This window comes from Hypanus sabinus, chromosome 15, assembly GCF_030144855.1.
Source record: "Hypanus sabinus isolate sHypSab1 chromosome 15, sHypSab1.hap1, whole genome shotgun sequence".
Classification (NCBI taxonomy): Eukaryota; Metazoa; Chordata; class Chondrichthyes; order Myliobatiformes; family Dasyatidae; genus Hypanus; species Hypanus sabinus.
In genome coordinates, this window is record NC_082720.1 from 61,161,813 (window position 1) to 61,170,858 (window position 9,046).

Below are 9,046 nucleotides of genomic sequence, written 5' to 3' on the forward strand. Positions count from 1 at the left end.
ACTCACCATTGTGCACATGCAGTTTATCGGAGCAGGAGAGTAGCATGGGGTGGGATGCGGAACAAGCAAACTGCCCTTGTACAGAGCTGCTTGAGACACAATGGGCAAATGGGCTCATTTAGAAAATAGAACAGTACATTCTTTGGCCTGTGATGTTGTGTGACGTTTTAATCTGTGGTAAATTTGGTCTAACCTTTCCCTTCCACGTAGTTCTCCAGTTTTCTTTCATCCATGTACCTATCTAAGAGTCTTCACAGTGTCTGCTTTGAGCTCCAACCCCAGAAGTGCATTCCATGCACCCACAACTCTCGGGCAACAAAACCTACTTCTGGCATTTCCGCTGAATTTCCCTCCAATCATCTTTAAAGTACATATCTCCTCTTATATTAGCCATTACTGTTATGTTTTGTACCTTCAAAACATCTAACTTTGAGTTTGCTTTAAGCGAGGTGCATGTGTATCACATGGTAGTGTGATGACATATGCAATTCACGTACTTATACATATAAACTGTCATAACAGGAACAGGAAGCACCAGAGAGACATTCTGTAATAATCAATAAACTAATTGTTTGGAACCAAATTATCTTGCCTGGTTTGTCAGGGCTGGGTGTGTCTGTACCCATGCCACCCCAGCCCCTGGCACCCTTTCTCTGCTACCTGTCCCATACACCTCACCATTCCCAACATCTTTTGCTCCTGCCAGATTTAAAAACTCGCTGTCTGCTCCACGTTGACAAATACAGTACTGTGCAAAAGTCTTAGGCACACTACCTATAGACGTTTGCCCAGTACTGTAGATTACCACAGTAATGTAGTGGTTAATGCAACGCTATTACCACTCATGGCATCAGAGTTCAGAGTTCAATTCTGGTGCCGCCTGTAAGGAGTTTGTACGGTCTCCTTGTGCCATGTGAGTTTCTTCCGGGTGCTCCGGTTTCCTCGCACAGACCAAAGACGTACCAGTTAGTAGGTTAATTGGTCATTGTAAATTGTCCCGTGATTAGGCTAGGGTTAAATAGGTGTGTTGCTGGTTGGGCCAGAAGGGCCTATTCTGCGCTGTATCTCCAAATAAATAAATAAATTTCTCTGCCTTATCGATTGAAGTGTTTGTCCTTACTGTTGGCTTTTTATCCCTTGCACAAATGTTCTGATGCAAAATGCCTCTGAGCTTCTATCCAGTGAATCCCTCTCATTAGAAATTGCCCGAGGCGAATACTCAGCCACACACTGTCCCTGAATAATGAGATTAACGCCATATAGTGGCTTATTACATTTACTTCAGAGGCAGTCAGCTTGGCAGTATGTCAGCACCTATCAAGAATCCGTTTGCAAACCCCATAATGAATGCACTTATTTCACTGCATCATTTGGACATTTCTTTGCCCTTCCTCCAGGTATTAACCCAGGGGATATTGGGGTGCAGTCACGTTCCTCGTGGCTTTGCCTTCAGTCCGACAAATCAGAGTTCACCATTATTCATTGGCGGAGGATGCTGAAGATTGGCTGCACATTCAACCATAACGTTCGGGTCCAGTGGCATAATTGTTAAGTTGCTCAGGCAATACCTAGGTCATTGATCTGGAGAGTTCAGTTCAAATTCCTCCAAATCAGCTGGAAGCTTAGACTTAGACAACTGAATAAATCACAGAATAATAGTTTCCCACGGACTAGGTGTCTGCTCCGAGGCCAACACCTCAATATATATATAGCTAGGGTGCCTAAGTCTTTTAAACAGTACTGTATTTGTCAAATGGAGTGCGAGTTCGTAAATCTGGAGGGAGCAAAGGATGCCAAGATTGGTGAGGGTGGAGCTCTGTGAGAGGGTTGCGGGAGCGGTGGCAGAGAAAGAGTACTAGAGGCAGGGGGTGATGGTGCGGGTGCAGACACACCTAGCCCTGAACATGACACAAGGTTACTTGATTGCAAACAACTGGCTTATTGATCATTGCATAATGTCTGTCTGCTACTTCCCGCACTCTCCCCCCTCCCTTCCCCTTTTCTCAACTACGATTTCCTTTTCCCTGCCTCCTTCCCACTCTCAGTCCACAATAGAGACCCATATCAGAATCAGATTTATCATCACTCTCATATATCTTGAAATTATTTTTACGGCAGCAGTACTGCGCAATATATAAAATTACTGTGCAAAAGTCTGAGGCACCTGAGCTATATATATATATGTGCCTAAAACTTCTGCACAGTATTGTATATAAGCTATCTTTTGCATTCATACTTAATTTGTATTGTTTATTACTGTGTTCTTTATCTCATTATTTTTTTTGAGCTGCATCAGATCCTGAGTAACAATTACTTCATTCTCCTTTACAGTTTTGCACTGGAAATGGCATTAAACAATCTTGAAACGATTGATGCTGAGGATGTATAAGGCACTGGTAAGGCCTCACCTTGAGTATTGTGAACAGTTTTGGGCATTGGAGAGGGTCCAGAGGAGGTTCACAAGGATGATTCCTGAAATGAAAGGGTTATCATATGAGGAATATTTGATGGCTCTAGATCTGTATTCACTGGAATTCAGAAGGATGGGGGGTGGGGGGGGGGGGATCTCATTGAAACCTATTGAATGTTGGAAGGCCTAGACAGAGAAGATGTGGAAAGGATGTTTGCCATGGTGGGAGAGTCTAGGACAAGAGGGCACAGCCACAGGATAGAGGAGCTCCCTTTCAAAACAGAGATGCGGAGAAATACCTTTAGCTAAAGGGTGCTGAATTTGTAGAATTTGTTGCCATGTGCAGCTGTGGAGGCCAAGTCATTGAGTGCACCTAAAGCAGAGGTTGATAGGTTCTTGAATGGACATGGCAATCAAGGGTTACAGGGAGAAGGCCAGGAACTGGGGTTGAGGAGGAGATGGAAGAAAAGGATCAGTCGTGATTGAATGGTGGAGCAGACTCGATGGGCCAGATGGCCTAATTCTGCTCCTATGTTTTATTGTCTTATAATCTTGAATCGGGAGGGCTATGCTTATAAATGCAAGCAGGCGTTTTCCAAATGCAATCAGGTTGTGTGAGACCAGACGTAAAGGTCATAATTTTGCCTGGGTAAATCTTCTGTCTCATGCAAGGACACTGAGTGAACAGTATGACATGAACAATCAAGTGCATTGCTGAATTTTTTTTCTTAACAGGCTTTAACAGAACATAAAGACTGGTTGCAAAGTTATGAAAGAGTTTACTAACTGCAGGCAAGAATAGCAAATGTTTAATGGAAAGCTTCCAACTGTACTTCACCCTTTTAATCATTCACGAGAGAATGTTTCCACCATGATTTTGAAAACATTCTCTTGAAAGATGGAATAAGTAAAGGAAAACAAAATAGAGAGAGAGAGAGAGGTGGGGAGGTAGCCTGAGACTTTTGCACAATACTGTACTCTTTTTTTTCAAATGGACTGGAGAGTGAGTTTGTAAATCTGGCAGGAACAAAGTATGTTGGGAATGACGAGGGTGGAGTGCCATGGGAGGGGTATGGGAGAGTTAGCAGAGGTGAATGCTGACACACCCAGCCCTGAGAAACCAGGCAAGGTAATTTGATTCCAAGCAATTGGTATACTGATCATTATAGAATATCTCTCTGGTGCTTCCCGTTCCCTCCCTTCTTCCTTCCCCTTTTCCCAACCATGATTCCCCTCTCCCTGCCCCCTTCCCACTCTCAGTCCACAAGAGAGACCCATATCAGAATTATGTTTATTATCACTCACATAAGTCATGATTTTTTTGGGGGGCAGCAGTACAATGTAATACATAAAATTACTGCAAAAGTCTTAGGCATTTTAGCTATATATAAAGGTGCAAAACTGTACATCTACAACATGTATATGGGTAATAAAGATACAGGCAAGCATAGGAAAGTTAAACTTCAAGAAAGATAACAACTCAGCACCCCAATCCAACAGCTGGCTGCTGAAAGTCACAGAGGGATGAGATCTTTAAGATCCGTTGTAATGATGGGTTGCTTTAATGTGCTTAAACAGGAGGGCTGAAACAGCTGATATAGAACTACGTGTTACTAGGACATGGAATAACAGTGAGTGATGCCTTTGAAATGAGCTTGCGAGGACTGCAGACGAGGATTAATGGACACTCAATTCCCAGAGTAGTCAGGTAACTGAGAAGGAAGATGAAGTACAAAGAGCCAAAGTGCACTCCACTAAACTCCAATTTGTGCCAGAATGGAACTGAAAGGAGATTGAAGTACCCATGTCACGTACACCGCCACAGCTTGATGCTAAGTAATTCAGCCCTGCCTCTTGATGAGCTTCTGATTGTCTCCCAGTTCGTAACCTAGAAGATGTTCTCCGACTGATCTGTCAGTAAGGCCTTCCCTCTTGACTGCTATTTAGCCTCCTTGAATAAATGACTGAACCATTCACGACGCACTTAAAGGCGGCCCGGCAGGCTTCGAGTCCAAGGAGAAGCCAGACAAGCTGAATGGGCTCCTCCATTTACATTGAACGTCTGCCGAGGTTACATAGGGAGCATCATGGCATCTTTTAGCCCTTTGCACCTTGATTTGTAATCTAGCACTGTCAAACACATTTCAGTCAGAAGAATCCTGGGACCTCTTATTTCTAGGAGAGTGCAAGTCCAAGTCAAGTCGATAAACAAAGAGTTCAATTTGGGCCAGTGGCAGTTTTAATTCTAAAACCTTTAATAAATCAGCAATATAATATGAGTTTTATATCTGTGTCAAGAACTATTAGTCTATATTTAAACGTGCACCATTAAAAGTAACATCAACTGTGTTTAATCTACTTTATTAGTTCAAAGTATCACCTGCTTGGCAAGGAGGGCTGGATCCACCACTCAAGAAGCGAGTAGTGACAGCTAGATAACGCCACAGAGACGAGACAGGGAAATAAGCTGCTCTTCGAAGAGTAGGTGGATGCAGTATAATCTTCCTATAGTGAAGATACATGTAGATATCTATTGGATAGGGCTTAAAATCTCCTTCTGAGTCTCAGGCTTTGCAGACAGTGAACCCAATACAAGCACAACTTCTGCTCCTAGGAAAACAAGCGCAATTCATCCCATCTCTTTCCATAACTGGAAAGTTCCATCATGGAATAAAGATGCTCTTGTGCCTGGTGTCACTTTATGGACGGACTATCAATGCATGATTATAAGTAACCTTATGTATTTACAGTATATTTATTTGTTCTTTTTTATTACAGTGTTTTTTATCTCATTGTGTGTGTGTGTTTTTTCGTGTTGCATTGGATCTGGAGTAACAATTATTTTGATCCATACTTTTTTAACCTTTCAAAAGAATGTTTTCAACATCATGGCGAAAACATTCTTTCTCGAAAGATTAAAAATGTAAAATACATTAGTAAGCTTTCCATTAATCATTTGCAGTTCTTGCCTACGGGTGGTCAACTCCTTCAGAACTTTGCAACCAATCTTTATGTTCTGTTGAAGCCTCTTAAGAAAAAAAATTCCAGCAATGCCCTGGTGTGTCTGCACCCACACCAGCTCCCACCCGACACTCCTTCTCCGTCATCTGTTCAGAGCACTGCTTCCTTGCCTCCTAGCATCCTTTACTCCAGCCGGATTGGCAAACTCACTCTCCACCCCATGTTGACAAATACAGTACAGTGCAACAGTCTTAGGCACCCTTTGCATAGGTTGTAAGTATCTATATGGAGCACTTCGGTTTTATCCGATTTGTCAGGGTTGCTGGGGCAGTATGGCTCTCACTCCATGCTGTATTGTTAAATAAATAAGTAAGTACTGGCTGTTACCAATGTAGATGTAATTGTTCACCGAATTTTCCAGGGTACAGTTGCTTCTGTATTTTCTTGGCAACTTCTTAGTAGCAGATGCCACGCTATGAGAATCTGGTTATTTTAGACTGCTTCTTCCTTTGTCTTTTTTAAAATTTTCTCAGCTTCGTTTTCTTGTTTATTTTCTGCTCTTGTAGCATGTAATAAATGACTGCAAGCCGTAAGTTTGGGACTCATTCTTAACTTCTGAAGAACATTTGGATCACAGAAGTATCAGGATCCAACAAAGCATGGCGAGGCCCATTCTGCCATGGGCATGGCTGCACTGGTCGGCCGAATTGACTGCACTCTCACCTCAGAACATTGTGTTTGAATTGGGAGGTGCTGCACTGTCAGAACTGCCATCTTTCAGATATATAGGAGAGATTCTGCGGATGCTGGAATGTCAGAGCAACACGCACAAGTTGCAGGAGCAACTCTGCAGGTCAGGCAGCATCTGTGGAAATGAACAAACAATCGATGCTTTGGGCCAAGACTTTTCTTCAGGACTGGAAAGGAAGGGGGAAAGATACCAGAATAAGAAGGTGGGAGGAGAGGAAGGAGGACAAGCTAAAAGCTGATCGAGATACGATGTTAAATCCAAATCCCATCTACTCTCAGTTGGAAGCCAGAGGTCCTTCAGGAATGTAACCCCCTGGGTCGCCTCAGGCTCGCTCAGCTCATTCTTGTCTAGGGGGAGCAGCCTTCGGCCCCGCCAAACTGGGTAATCAGCTGGTGTGGATGCTGTGTGATGTCCCCGCCTCGCCCAAAACCAGACAGTACACCATATGCGATTAAATGAGTACAACTTATAAAGGTTACTATAACTAAGTGATTAATAACGATACAGTATATATGAAGAGAAAATTAAAGAAAAGGCGCCAAACATCAAAGTCCAAACCACTTCGTGCACAGCCGTTGGAGCTCAATTTCTGAAGTCTTCTGGCCACCATTCGATCCCCTCCGAACTCCTCGACTCACAGCTCAGGACCCTCCGAACTCCTCGACTCTCCAAACAGCTCAGGACCCTCCGAGTGGTCAACCAAGCTTCATCCCCCCCTCCTCGGAGAATCTCCCAGCCTCGGACCCCCCTTTAGGCGGACCCCTTTGGGGTCCGATCCTCGCCCAGCTTAGAGCATTGCGTCCTCTCTCTCGACCCCCTCGCGCCGATCTGCCCAAAAGACCGTCAACAAAAGCTTACAGACTCAGAAGAAAGAACATTAATCCCCATTTGGTTTACAAAGGAATACCATTCTCGTTATCAGTAAATTAGCATTCCTGCTAGTTAAGAAAAGGAAACCCTTTCCCAACAGTAACAAAGAAAAAAGAAACCCCCTTTACAGGAAGATAAAGATAAAATTAAAAATATTAAAATTAGCTTTATTTGTCACATGTACATCAAAATATACAGTGAAATGTGTCCATTGCATCAATGGCCATCACAATCGGTTAATGACCTAAGGGCAGCCCACAAGTGTCCCCATGCTTCTGGTCCCCACAACTTACGAACTCTAACTTGTACACTTCTGGAATGTGGAAGGAAACCAGAGCACCTGTAGGAAACTGACGTGCTTACAGGGAGAGTGTACAGCTCTTTACAGGCAGCAGCAGGGACTGACATCCAGTGTTATGCTCACTGCTATATAACTGAGCTGACCCACTTACTGAACCAGAACCAGTTTTAATATCACTGGCATACATCATGAAATATGTTGTTTTGTAGCAGTAATAGACTGAAATACATAATAATTTTAAAAGGCTATAAATTACGATAAAAACATGCAGTATATATTAATTAAATTAAGTAAGTGGTACAAGAAGAGAGCAAAATAAAAGCAAAATAGTGAGGAAGTGTTCATGGGTTCTTTGTCCATTCAGAAATCCGATGGTGGAGGGGAAAAAGCTGTTTCTAAAATGTTGTGTGTGTGTCTTCACTCTCCTGTATCTCTTCCTTGAGAAAGCCAGAAGACACAGGAGCAGAATTAGTCCATTCAGCCCATCGAGTCTGCTCCGCCGTTCCATCATGGCTGATCCCCGATCGCACTCAACCCCATACACCTGCCTTCCATCCATACTCTTTGATGCCCTGACTGATCAGGAAACAATCAACTTCCGCCTAAAATATACACATAAACTTGGCCTCCACTGTAGTCTGTGGTAGAGCATTCCACAGATTTACTGCTCTCTGGCTAAAAAAAAATCCTCCTTGCCTCTGTTCTAAAGGATCACCTCAATTTTCAGTCTGTGCCCTCTAATCCTGGATACCCCCACCATAGGAAACATCCTCTCCATATCCACCCTGTCTAGTCCTTACAATGTTCAGGAGGTTTCAAGGAGATCTCCCGGCATTCTTCTAAACTCCAGTGAGTACGGGCCCAAAGTTGCCAAACACTCCTCATATGTTAACCCCTTCATTCCAGAATCATCCTTACGAACCTCCACTGGACTCTCTCCAATGACAGCATGTCCTTTCTGAGATATGGGGCCCAAATCTGTTGACAACATTCTAAGTGCAGCCTGACTATAAAGCCTCAGCATTATCTCTTTGTTTTTATATTCTATTCCCCTTAAATAAGTGCCAACATTATATTTGCCTTCATTACCACAGGCTCAAACTGCAAATTAACCTCTGGGAGTTTTTCATGTGGACTCCTAAGTCCCCCTTGCACCTCTGATATTTGAATCTTCTCTCCATTTAGATAATAGTTCGACTATTGTTCCTTTTACCAAAATACATGATCATACATTTCACAACACTGTATTCCACCTGCCACTATTTAGCTCTTTCTTCCAATTTGTCCAAGACCTGGTAGCAAGGAGAGGTGGGCATGTATTGGGTGATGGGGGTGCTTAATGATGGATGCCCCTTTTTTGGGGAATCGCCTTTTAAGTCCCACATTTTCAGTATCCGACACGTACATACTGAAAATTGAATTCAGAAAAGGTGGCCGGAACTGAACTCCCGATTTTTGATACCTTAGATTCATAGAAAAGTATGGCGCACATATGGGCCCTTCAGCCCATCTGATTTATGCTCACCCATTTAAAGTTTAAGTGTTGTGGGTTAGACATCAGGTAGGGATGGGTCAGTGAGATGGAGCTGTCAAGTTGAGAAGGAGCAAACACGAGGAAATCTGCAGATTTCTAACAGGAGCTGCCTAACACTCTCTCACCTTTGCCTTTCCACAAAATGCAAGCGCTTTACATGCTGGGGGTGGTGGGGGGGGGGAGTGGGGGAGAATGAGCTACCACACATTGAGTGAGGAC

At 43.3% G+C, this 9,046-nt stretch overlaps 1 protein-coding gene and 1 long non-coding RNA gene across 7 annotated transcripts in view; one reads left to right on the forward strand and one right to left on the reverse strand.

Annotated features, from left to right (window-relative positions):
* The window catches only part of LOC132405560 (protocadherin-1-like), a 490,197-nt gene that overhangs the window by 229,569 nt on the left and 251,582 nt on the right, over window positions 1-9,046 (reverse strand). The window lies entirely within an intron of this gene.
* LOC132405562 (uncharacterized) overlaps window positions 445-9,046 on the forward strand; it is a 41,166-nt gene continuing 32,564 nt past the window's right edge. Inside the window, exons 1-2 of the long non-coding RNA XR_009515916.1 lie at window positions 445-1,802; window positions 2,332-2,396. This is a non-coding gene — a long non-coding RNA (uncharacterized LOC132405562). The remainder of the gene's footprint in view (window positions 1,803-2,331; window positions 2,397-9,046) is intronic.